Raw genomic sequence first — 13,241 nt, 5'->3', positions numbered from 1 at the left:
GGAATTGAATAAAGCAGTCCAAGTCCTAAAAAGGGAAGTAGAAACAATAAAGAAAACACAAATGGAGGCAAACCTGGAAGTGGAAAACCTAGAAAAGAGATCAGGAATTATAGATGTAACTATTACCAATAGAATACAAGAGATACAATACAGACAGAAAACAAGACAGAATCTCAGGTGTAGACAGTAGAAGAGACTGGCACAACTGTCAAATCTAAAACATAAAAAATCTTAACCCAAAACAACCAGGAAATTCAGGACACAATGGAAAGAACAAATCTAAGAATAATTGGAATAGAGGAAAACAAAGATTCCCAGCTCAAAGGACCTAAAAACGTCTTCAGTAAAATCATAGAAGAAAACTTCCCCAACCTAAAGAAAGAGATGGCCATAAAGGTACAAGAAGCCTATAGAACACCAAATAAATGGGGACAGAAAAAGAAAATCCTCTCTTCACATAGTAATCAAAACAGAAAATGCACAGAAGAAGAAAAGAATATTAAAAGTTGCAAGGAAAAAGAGACATGTAATATACAAAGGTAGACCTATCAGAATTACACCAGACTTCTCAACAGAGACACTAAAAGCCAGAAGAGCCTGGTCAGAAGTCCTGAAGACTCTAGGAGAACACAAATGCCAGCTCAGGCTACTATACCCAGCAAAATTATGAATCAACATAGATAGAGAAACCAAAATTTCTAGGACAAAACAAATTCAAACTGTATCCATCTACCAATCCAGCCCTACAAAGGATCCTAGAAGGAAAACTCTGACACATGGAGGGGACTTACACCAAGAAAAGACAAGATATTAAGCATCTCACAACAAAGCCAAAGGAGAGAACCACATGTGAAGTGGCACAGGCAGGCTGCTTCTATGCTCTTTTGTAGAAGTTCCTCCCACTTCCCCACACACCTTCCTTGCCCTCCTCGGCTGTTCAGAGAGGACCAGGTCTGGTACTGAAATATTACTATCCCCTTTTCCATAGAGTCACCCCCTAACTAGCCCCATACCCCCAGAAGCCACAGACGCCAGTTTGAATAGAGAAATGGCAACCTCCTCACCTCTGTATTGCTGAGGATGGCACTCTTACCAATAAATGGCTAAACACTTCCCAGGTGCAGCTGGTGCCTGTCTTTGGAAACCAAACATCCTTGGGGAGATTAGGGACCCATACTCATGGAGACAGGGGGACTGGAAGGAGGTATGGGATAGGAAATAGTCATTGGGTTGACTAGGAAGGGAACAAAATCTGAAATGTTAAAAAGAAAAGAAAAGTAAGAAAATGAAAGAAAAAGAAAAAATAGAATAGAAAAGGAAAGAAATGGTTACTCCAGCTTGCTTAGAATGTTTTTTTTTTCTAGTCTTTTACTCTGAGGTAGTGTCTTTGTCATTGAAGTGTGTTTTCTGTATGCAGTAATATGCTATGTCCTGTTTATGTATCCAGTCTGTAAATCTATGTCTTTTTATTGGTGTATTGAGTTCATTGATGTTAGGAGATGTTAAAAAACAATTACTGTTGCTTCGTGTTATTTTTATTGTTAGAGATAGAATTATGTTTATGTGGTTTTCTTCTTTTGTTTGTTGTGAGAAGATTAATTTCTTGCTTTTCCTTGGGTGTAGATTTTCTCCTTATGGTGGAGTTTTCCATCTAATATCCTTTGTAAGTCTGGCTTTGTGGAACGATATTGTTTAAATTCTGTTTTGTCATGGGATATTTTGATTTCTACATTTTTGGTAATTAATATTCTTGCTGGGTATAATAGTTGGGCTGGCATTTTTGTTCTCTTCATGTCTGTATGACATATGCTTGGGATCTTCTGGATTTTAAAGTCTCTATTAAGAAGTCTGGTGTAATTCTGATAGGTCTGCCTTTATATGTTACTTGGCATTTTTCCCTTACCACTTTTAATATTCTATCTTCGTTCTGTGCATTTGGTATTTTGATAATTATGTGGCAAGTGGAATTTCTTTTCTGCTTTCATCTATGTGGCATTCTGTAGGTTTCTTGTATGCTTACGGTCTTCTCTTTCGTTAGTTTAGGGAACTTTTATTCTATACTTTTTTGAAGATTGTCTTAGTCTGGGTTTCTATTCCCACACAAACATTCATGACCAAGACACAAGTTGGGAGGAAAGGGTTTATTCAGCTTACACTTCCACATTGCTGTTCATCACCAAAGGAGTCAGGACTAGAACTCAAGCAGGTCAGGAAGCAGGAGCTGATGCAGAGGCCATGGAGGGATGTTCCTTACTGGCTTGCTTCCTCTGGGTTGCTTAGCTTGTTTTCTCATAGAACCCAAGACTGCCAAGCCCAGGATGGTACCACCTACAAGGGGCCCTCCCCTCTTGATCACTAATTGAGAAAATGCCTTACAGCTAGATCTCATGGGGGCATTTTCTCAACTGAAGCTCCTTTCTCTGCGATAACTCCAGCTTGTGTCAACTTGACACACAAAATCAGCCAGTACAAAGATGTTTGCTTTTTTTTTTTTTCTTTTTTTCGAGACAGAGTTTCTCTGTGTAGCTCTAGCTGTCCTAGAACTCACTCTGTAGACCAGGCTGGCCTCGAACTCAGAAATCTGCCTGCCGCTGCCTTCCAAGTGCTGGGATTAAAGGCGTATGCCACCTCTGCCTAACAAAGATGTTTTCTGGTCCTTTGAATTTGAAATTGTCTCTCTCTTCTATTTCCATTATTGTTTTTTTTTTAAGAGAATTAAGTCATTTATTGATTACACCTGATAATGAATGATACAAAAGCTTCATTCCCATCTGTTATTTTATTTGATACCATTATTCAATTTTGATATTGCATAGGGTGTGCCAACAGCCATTTTATAACCAAATTGTGACCTTGCTTGGATGACCCTTTCAATGGTGAAACTCATTAAAAGTTGCAATAGTAACTGGCAGTTAACAACAACAAGTTTTTTTTTTTTTTGAAGACAATGGCTTCTCCACCCAAGCAACCATAAATAAATTCCAAATGGAACTTGGCACCACCCTTAAGGAATTCTAACTTCACACTGTTGGGGAAGTTTACCAAGATGGTTTCAGAGTAGACTAACTTTACACAGCACATTTAAAAAAAAAAGACACATTTATTCAGCATCATGATCAGACTATTACATTTAGCAATCAACAGCATGGGTGAAAAAGATCTACAGTAAAACCTTTTGTTGGAATGCTTTACACTTTCCACAGAACAGAAACTAAGATAACCTGTTATACAATTAGTCACCAATACAGTCCTGGAGTTTTTGCCCACACACATGAGCACTGTCTAAAACATGTCTTCTTTGTAGCCGCTAGGCCCTGCCACCACTGTGCTTGGCTGGGTTCACAAATCTGTTGAAACCTGCAGCTTCCCTGTCACTTCTCTGGTTCTCCTCTCCTGCTAAACTTTGTTTCCTGGCTTTATGTAATTAGAACCTCCTGCCACTGCCATAGCTACTGCTGCTGCTGGAACCTCCATAGCCACCTTGGTTTCGTGGTTTAGCAAAGTACTGGCCTCTGCCACCATAAGGGCCAGAGCTCCTGCCTCCAAAGTTCCCTCCCTTCACGGGTCCAAAATTTGAATACTGATTGTTGCAATTGCCAAAGTCATTGTAGCTTCCACCACCTCCAAAATTGTTTCTGTCATTGCCAAATCCATTATAGCCATCCCCACTGTTGCCATAGCCACCACCACCATGGCTGCCACCAAAGCCACCACTACCAATGAAGTCCCCTCCTCAACCAAAATTGTCATTGCCTCCAAAACTGCCTCCACAACCACCACCAAAGTTCCCAGAACCACTTCGACCTCTCTGGCTGGACGAAGCACTAGCCATCTCTTCCTTCGACAGAGCCTTTCTTACTTCACAGTTGTGGCCATTCACAGTATGGTATTTCTGAATAACAATCTTATCCACAGAGTCATGGTCATCAAAGGTGACAAAAGCAAAGCCCCTCTTTTTTTCCACTGCCTCTGTCAGTCATAATTTCTATCACCTCAATCTCCCCATACTGCTCAAAATAATCTTGTAGGTGATGTTCTCCAGTGTCTTCTTTAATACCACCAACAAAGATCTTTTTCACAGTTAAGTGGGCACCTTGTCTCTGAGAATCTTCTCTTGACACAGCTCTCTTAGGTTCCACAACTCTTCCATCCACCTTGTGTGGTCTTGCATTCATGGCAGCATCCACTTCTCCCACATTGGCGTATGTGACAAACCAAAAGCCCCTGGATTTCTTGGTGTTTGGATCTCTCATTACCACACAGTCGGTTAGTGTTTCCCATTGCTCAAAATGGCTCCTCAGACTCTCATCGGTTGTTTCGAAGCTCAGCCCTCCAATGAAGAGCTTCTGCGGCTATTTCGGCTCCTTGGGAGACTCTGACTTAGACATGACTGCAGGGTTATGAGAGCCTTCAGTGATGCTTCCTAGGCAGCATCAAACAGCAGAAAAGCTATACCTATTATTCTTAGGTTTGGTCTCTCAATTATCTCCTGGGTTTCCTGGATGTCTTGGGTTAGGAACTTTTTGCATTTTGCATTTTGTTTGACTTTTATGTCAATGTTTTCTAAGGTATCTTCTGCACCTGAGATTCTCTCTTCTATCTCTTGTGTTCTGTTGGTGATACTTGCATCTATGACTCCTTATTTCTTTCCTAGGCTTTCCATCTCCTGGGTTGTCTCCCTTTGTGATTTCTTTATTGTTTCTATTTCCATTTTTAGAGCCCGGGTGGTTTTGTTCAATCTTTCACCTGTTTGGTTGTGTTTTCCTGTATTTCTTAAAGGGATTTATGTGTTCCTTCTTTAAGGGTTTCTACCTGTTTACCTGTGTTCTCTTGTATTTTTTAAGGGAGTTATCCATGTCCTTCTTAAAATTCTCTGTTTTCATCATGAGATGTGATTTTAGATCACAATCTTGTTTTTCAGGTGTATTGGGGTATCCAGGGTTTGCTGTGGTGGAAGAACTGGGTTCTGATGATGTCAAGTAGCTTTGGTTTCTGTTGCTCATGTTCTTGTGTTTTCCTCTCACCAGCTGGATATCTCTGGTGTTAGCTGGTCTTGCTTTCTCTGACTGGAACCTTTCCTACTTGAGAGCCTGTGAACCTAGGTATGCCAAATCTCCTGGAGTTCAAGCTGTATCTATAAGTCTGTGAGCCCATGTGTGTCAGAACTCCTGGGGGTCAAGCTGTATCTGTATGCCTGAGTGTGTCAGAACTCCTGGGGTCAAGATCCTGAGGCTTCAAGGAGGTTCCTGAGTCCCCCGGGCCCTGAGTGAGTTCTAGTCAGGCCATGCATTAGGGCAGTAGTGGTGGTTTCACTTGCCAGCCTGAGTGTGTCAGCACTACTGGTGATTAAGCTTTCTTTGGGTGTTATAGGGGTTTAGAGGCCTGTACCACAGAGTCTGCTCCTAGGAGCAGATGAAAACTGGAAGGCTTACTGCCTTAGTCAGGGTTTCTATTCCTGCACAAATATCATGACCATGAAAGCAAGTTGGGGAGGAAAGGGTTTATTCAGCTTACTTCCACATGGCTGTTGATCACCAGAGGAAGTCAGGACTGGAACTCAAGCAGGTCAGGAAGCAGGAGCTGATGCAGAGGCCATGGAGAGAGATGTTCCTTGCTGGCTTGCTTCTCTTGGCTTGCTCAGCCTGCTCTTATAGAACCCAAGACTTCCAGCCCAGGGATGGCACCACCCACAAGGGGCAATTGAGAAAATGTCCCACAGCTGGATCTCATGGAGGCACTTCCCCAACTGAAGCTCCCTTCTCTGTGATAACTCCAGCCTGTGTCAAGTTGACACACAAAACCAGCAAGTACACTTACCCAACTAATTTTATGTCATGCTTTGGTCCAGTATTCACAGAATGTTAATGTATATCCTGTGTCAGTATATGTTGGAAGTATGTGATCTGTGTTTTCATTTGATTTTATAGGTGATTACAGTTAAATGATTGATGCAGTATTGGAAGAAACTTTGGATTTTGGATATTTAAATGAGTTTGAGACTGTTACAGATGATGGGGATTTTTTAACTTAGATTTAATGCATTTATGCATTATGTTGTGACCACAAACCTAAGTGGGCCAGTTAGCAGATTGTGGTAGTTTGGATAGGAATGGCCCCCAAAGATGTATGTTTTTGAATATTTGGTGAATAGTGAGTGGAACTATTAGGAGATATGGCCTTGTTGAAAGAATGTGTCATTAGACTGTGGAGTTTGAGATCTCAGAATGTCAAGCTATTTCATTTCTTGCTGCCTTTGTATGATACATAGGTAGAACTCTCATTTACTTCTCTACCACCATGTCTGTCTCCATGCTTTTAGCCATGACAATAATAGACTAAGCCTCTAAACTGTAAGCCAGTCTTGATTAAATTTCATAAGAGTTGCTATGGTCAAGGTATCTCTTCACAGCAGTAACCATACCACAGTCTACATCTTGCACCTTGCCCTGGATTTCTGAAGGGCATGCATGCAAAGTCACCTTTTGAGAGAATAGAGGTAATTCCTAGACTAACTCATAAAGTAGAGGCTGTCCTCTGTATTTGCATAGTTTTGTGTTCTCAAAAAATAATGCTAATGTTATTGTGAAATAATTACTTAGAAGAGTAGATGTGACTGAGCATGAAATGCATTCCCCCACAAACATGGGGGAAGCTGAATCAGTACTTAGACCAATAAATAGAAAATTCTTCTTTGCGGGTAAAATTTGCCTATGGAGATCTTAATCCAACCTTTGCATGCAGACCATGTTGCTGAGAAGAAAAGATACATACACACAGGATACACAGTTGTTGAGGTTTTTGTCTGTTTCTATGTGTTGTAATGCTAAATTGGGTACCTGACAGTCTTGGCCTATGAGTGACATCTCATGTTTACAAACTTTTCTTTTGTAAGCCTTGTTTCTTGATTTAAAACTATGGTTAAATAAAACTGGCTACAATTACTGGAGGGATTAGAGATAGGTGGATTTGGAGGAACCTGGTTGGGAGAGAGAGAAGGGAAGAAGAGTAAGAAGAATGAGAGAGAGGAGGAAGCTGCCATGAGGGGAGATCAACAATGAATACATGGCCAGGGGAGACAGTATAGGTATCTGAGGTACACATATGGGAAAGTAGTCAGGCTGACAGAAGAGTAGATTAGGGATTACCCATCAGTAATTCTCAAAAGCAAATAAAATAACAATAGTCTGATTTTCATTTATTTGTAAGCTAGTCTGGGATAAGCTTAAATTGGTTGTACTATACATAGCACTAGAGTGTAGGGCACATTGATCATCAGAAATATAAAACAGCCAGGAAATGGATATGGTAGGAGTAGTATAAAGACAAAAAACAAAAACTGAGGGAAAATATTCAAATAGAGTAAGACTTTTCTGCAGCCTAAACTGAGTAAGGAACCCATAACAGCATTATGCAGAAATAATCCCCAAAGATGTCTAAGACAAATAAGCACTCTTGATATGTAGATAACAACAATTCAGAGCTAAAGAGATTATCTACAATGATTATGTTCTTTTTTTATTAGATATTTTCTTTATTTACATGTAAATTCCTCCTTTCCCAGTTCCCCTCCAAAAAACAAACAAACAAACAAACAAAAACAACAAGAACAAACCCCTGTTGGGTCCCATCTCCCCATGCCTGCCACCCCACCCTCTCCCAGTTCTTGGCCCTGGCATTCCCCTACACTGGGGCACAGACCTTCACAGGGCCAAGGTCCTCTCCTCCTATTGATGATCGAATTTGCAATCCTCTACTATACACATGCTGCCAGAACAATCAGACCCACCATATGCAGTCCTTGGTTGGTGATTGAGACCCTGGGAGCTCTGAGGGTGCTAGTTAGTTCATATTGTTGTTCGTCCTAAGGGGCTGCAAACCCCTCAGCTCCATAAGTCCTTTCTCTAACTCCTTCATTGAGGACCCTGTACTCAGTTCAATGGATGGCTGTGAGCCTCTACATCTGTATTAGTCAGGTACTGTCAGAGCCTCTCAGGAGATAGTTATATTTAGGCTGGCTTGCCCTTCCTTCAGTCTCTGCTCCATAGTTAATCTCTGCAACTCCTTCAGTGGGTATTTAGTTCCCCCCTTTAAGAAGGAGTGAAATGTCCACCTTTTGGTCTTCTTTCTTCTTGAGTTTCTTGTGGTTTGTGGGTTGTTCTTCCTGTATTCCAAACTTCTGAGCTAATAACCACTTATCAGAGAGTGCATACTGTGTTTGTTCTTTTGTGATTGGGTTACCTCACTCAGGATGATGTTCTCCAGATCCATCCATTTCCCTAAGAATTTCATAAATTTATTGTTTTTAATAGCTGAGTAGTACTCCATTGTGATTATATTCTTTACTAAAGCTTACAGTGGAGTTGTAATTAAATATTTGCTTATGTACACAGATATAATTCTTATTAAAATAGATAAAACTTTAATGTTAGTAATATGCTATTGTCATACTATGTGTTCTGTTTGTTCTTAAAATCTCAGTCTCCAGTTAATAGCCCTGTTTTGGACTGGTGGGACTTCATAGGGAAGGACTTAGTGCAAGAAAGTAAAGGAAATGGTCTTGAAAAGGATAATTCTTTCTGAATATGATTTTCCTGGCCACAGTGCAGTGAATAGTTGCCTTGACTAATTGCCCTCATTGTAGTTCTTTGTTGACCTCAGGCTAAAGACAATACAGAAAACAACCATGGCCTCTGTGACCAGGAGTCAGAACAACTCTTTTCCTCTTCATAGCTTTATAATTTCAGGAACTTTGACAAGCAACAGAAAACTGACCAGCAGAATCCTGAACACTATACATGTGATTTTCAAAAAGTTTAAAGTATACTCAAAGAACTCAAATGTTCACTTATTTTACTACCTGGAAAATATTTTGCTTAAGGGTAGTGATTTTCTTCCTATTCTAAAATATAGGAATGTGTAAGAATTATTGAGCAAAACTAAATAAAAACATTGAAACATTTTTATTAAATCATGAGAGGAACCCAGCCTGTACCTGGGAACAAAGAAGATGCTAACATAAAAGTAAAGACACACGTTAATATTGATAGTTAGGCATCATACAGATATATAGATTGGATTTATAAAGATCTTTGATTTCTATATACTTTAAAAACTAACTTCTGAAAGTTCATTTTTATCATGAATCCTAATGCTTTGTACTAGGGTTACAGGCTTCATTAATGAAATATCGTATTTATAATTGCCACCAAAGGCCAAGAAAGACATTCTTCTCTCTGCATAGGGGAGGCCTTCTTTTGTCAGTAGACAATACTGTATTGTATAAATGGAGCAGTACATTGATATCACTGACATGTAAAACAAGTAACAAAAGTGAGGAAGTGAAATAAAACAAAGTTATATAGTATGTGAGCGTACTTACAAACTTGTATGACTATTTTAAATATCTAGTGCTAGAACATATATCCATTAAACAATTTTCTCACATTATCTCTAGCCATGAACACAGAGAAATAAAGTTTTGTCTCTATAAGTTTCTTCCTTTTGGATATTTCAGATAAGTGAAACTGGGTGGCTTTGTATGTGATCTAGCATTTTACATAATGATTTCAGAATTTATCTATGTTTTAATACCATGAGATCAATAATTTTAGAGCTTAGTAATATTCCATTTTATGTATATATACATTTTGGTACCCACTCATTTGTTGGTAAATAATGGGGTATCAAATTTAATTATGATAAATATTAAAGGATGAATTATTTGAGTACCTGTTTTCAGCCTTCTGGTATAGTTATTGAGGAGTGTGATTAACTGATTAACTATTATATAATAAGTGTGATTGAGATACTGAGGTAATGTCAAGCTCCCCTAGGGATTTCACATGTTCAGCAGAACATAACGATCATCACTTCTCCATATCCGTATAATACTAGATCTTTCTACTTCCATAAGAAACACTGTATCCATCTTACTGGGTGTGAATGCTTCTGTTGATCTTAAATAACATAAAGTGATGAACATATATATTGACATAGAAATGGAGTTTTAGTGTATAATAAAATGATTGGAAATATTAATTTAGAAGACAATATAAATGCTGTTAAATGTGTAAATCCTTTATAGTCATTTGTCATTAAGGTAATCACAGAAGAAAATCAAAATTGTAAATCTATTTTAATGATACAAGCCTAATCGCAGAGTTTAAAATATCTACCAGGTAAAATAAAATAAAAGAAGGAAGTTAGCACTTGCTAAAAGTATATAATGAAAAATACAAGAAAAATAATTTTATTACCTTTAATATGCTCTTGAGCTTTTTAAATTTTGATTTTAAAATAATTTATTTATAAAGCATGAAATAACGATAATAAAGGAAAGTAAATGCTCAATAATGTTTAAATAAAAGTTTCTAGTTCTCCAGAGACCATAATTCCATTCGTACCATGTTCAGTAACATCCAAAGATGTCTGGCATGCCTCATTATAAGTCAACCTTTACTGTTCTATATCAATCACAATCTGGAAGAACATCAGAAACAGTTAGGCCAAAGGTCTAAAGCCACTGAGATGAGAGATAAAAGATGGAACTAATCAGATGCTTGGATCGTCCAGAAAGCAAAGCATGGATTTAGGATGAAAGCACTCAGCTATTTCAGACACAGCAAACAGAAAGGAGCATGACCTTCAGCTTGGGAGAGGATGTATCAGGTCTAAAACTTCTGAAAGGTCAGGGATTATATACGAAGAAATGCTGATAAAAATACGGACAGGAGTAAATTGCCTTAAATCCTGGTGACCTGAGAGACATATTGGGCCCACTATTCTTTCCTATATAAGAGAGAACGTACTTTATCCCTGCTAGCAAAAGCTTTGATACATTTTCTCCCATGTTCCCATTCACCTTTTCTAATTTTAATATACTCAAAATTTATTCTTCAATTTATATGTGAAATTCATAATATATCAACAACAATTCTTCACCTTTTTAAAACTGTTTTTCAGGAATTGTAAAGGAGTTTGGAAACTACACGATGGAATGAAACTACAGCTATGGGTTACAGGAGAATTAAAATGCATATAAAATCCCATTTTCTTCATTAAGATAGCTAATTTGCCTTAAAAACACAGACAATTGCACAAGTTTAACTGTCCATTGGACTTTTATAAATTTATACCCATAAATATTATAATTCGTTAATGTCAAACAATGTTTTATACTTCAAAAGCATAAACCATGCTTCCACATGATATCTAGCAGTAAGAAAACAAAATCATATTTTGTTTTAGAAATTTAAATATTGATAGATTTGTTTTACTATGAAGAATTGTCTAAGTTATCCATTTAAATATTTTATGATAACTTTACAGGTATTAATTTATTTTTAGTTTTAAGTAGTTGCTTTATGGGTAATTTATAGGGCTAACTTTATTATCAGATATTAATATATGTATCTTCTAAGCATTATGATTTTTGCCATATAAAATGTAGTACAGTAAGAGGCATATATAAATACATTTTTTAAGTTCTGTGATGAGGCAACATGGAGGTGCATATACGAAGGTTACATGCTCAAATTCAGACTGTGTGGATTTCTTTCTGTTAGAAAACTATTCCTTTAGATTTGTAACTTTCAAAATCTATGTTCTTTTCACAACTTGTAAATAAATACTGATTATCTTTAAGATTTCAGTAGTGATTCCTTGGGAACCTGTTGGTCATGACAGCCAGGAAAACAGGTTGTTGTCCATCTTCAAACCTTCTCCTCCTCTCATCCAAATCCAATCCCTAGGTCTCATCCCCAGCTTTGTAGCAAATGATATGATGTAACCTCTTCTTCCTCTCTGACCTCCATATGCAGAGCACTCTCATATTCTTTTAGAATCTCTCTCATCCCAGTCTCTTTTTCTTAGGTATTTCCCAGGAACCTGTTGGTTAGGGAAGCATATAGATCAAGAAACAAGGGAAGTGATTTTTAAGAATCTTCATGCGCATCCCTCTTCCAAATCCAATCTCTGGTTCTAATGCACAGATCTGTAGCTTAATGCCATCTGTCTATTTGCCTTTCTCTCTTTTACCATTCCTGGGGGAATAAAAAAATGCTGGTCATATGCTCTGCATTCCTTTCTCCTGTGGACCACCTGAGTTTCTATGCTCCTTCTAGCACATCTTCCTCCATAAGTATCAGCTCCCAATAAAAAGAACCACATTCTAATCTGAGCCTCCAGTGACCACATCTGTGACGATCTCAGAAGGACTCCTACCAGGCAACTCATTGCCACCACGCTCATGTGCAAAACAGAAAGGACAATAGAAACCCTGAGAAGGAACACCCACCCACCAAAGACAAGATATCAGTACATAGAATTATAATCATCCCAAACACATGTTCAGACACCTGCATAAAAATGCATCCAATAAATACCAAAATGATATGCCTCCACTAATCCCCACCAACCCTGCGAGAGTAGTCATTGAAAGATACACTATAGCTGAAACCTAAGACATGGACTTCAAAATAGCTTCAGGAATATGTTAGAGGTACTTAAAGTGGAAATGAATAAATCTCTAAAAGAAATCCATGAAAACTCAAGGAGTGGGATTAAAAGGATAAAATAGTTCAAGGTTTTCAAGTGAAAAGAAAATTGATAAAGGAAATATAAGCTAAGAGGAAACTGGAAATGAAATATTTAGGAGCTTAAACATCAGCTTTAGAGGCAAAACTTGTGAATAGAATATAAGAGATAGAAGAAAGAATCTTAGTCATTGAAGACAAGATAGAAGAAATGGATATGCCCATCAAAAAAATATTAAGACTAAAAATAATCAAGGTAGTAAATAGCTAAGAAATATAGGATACTGTAATAAGTCTACAAGCAATAGGAATAGAGAAAGGCATATGTCAAAGGCACAGAAAATGTTTTCAACAAGATCATAGAAGAAAATTTCCACAATCTAAAGAAGAGATGCCTGCCTATCAAGTAACAGGAAACATACACAACACCAAATAAACTGAACCATAAAATAAATTTACTACATCACATAATTATCCATAACAGTAAACATACAAAATAAAGAATACTAAAAGACAAAAACAAACAAACAAATAACATTGAAAGCAAACCTATTAGAATAATACCTGACTTTTCAGTGGAGACTATAAAATCCAGAATGGTCTATACAAATGCTCAAAGAATTCTAAGACTAGAAATGATAGCCTAGACTACTAAACTCAGCAAAACTTTCAATCACAGAGATAAAGAAAGATATTATATAATGAAAC

At 37.7% G+C, this 13,241-nt stretch overlaps 1 pseudogene; it reads right to left on the bottom strand.

The window, feature by feature from the left end:
- The window catches only part of LOC116090126, a 1,191,078-nt pseudogene extending 1,186,690 nt beyond the window's left edge, over positions 1 to 4,388 (bottom strand).
- Between the last annotated feature and the right edge of the window lie 8,853 nt (positions 4,389 to 13,241).

Source organism: Mastomys coucha, unplaced genomic scaffold (genome assembly GCF_008632895.1).
Source record: "Mastomys coucha isolate ucsf_1 unplaced genomic scaffold, UCSF_Mcou_1 pScaffold15, whole genome shotgun sequence".
Taxonomy (NCBI): Eukaryota; Metazoa; Chordata; class Mammalia; order Rodentia; family Muridae; genus Mastomys; species Mastomys coucha.
The sequence above is the reverse complement of the archived record's forward strand: the minus strand, read 5'-3'. Positions and strand labels throughout refer to the sequence as shown.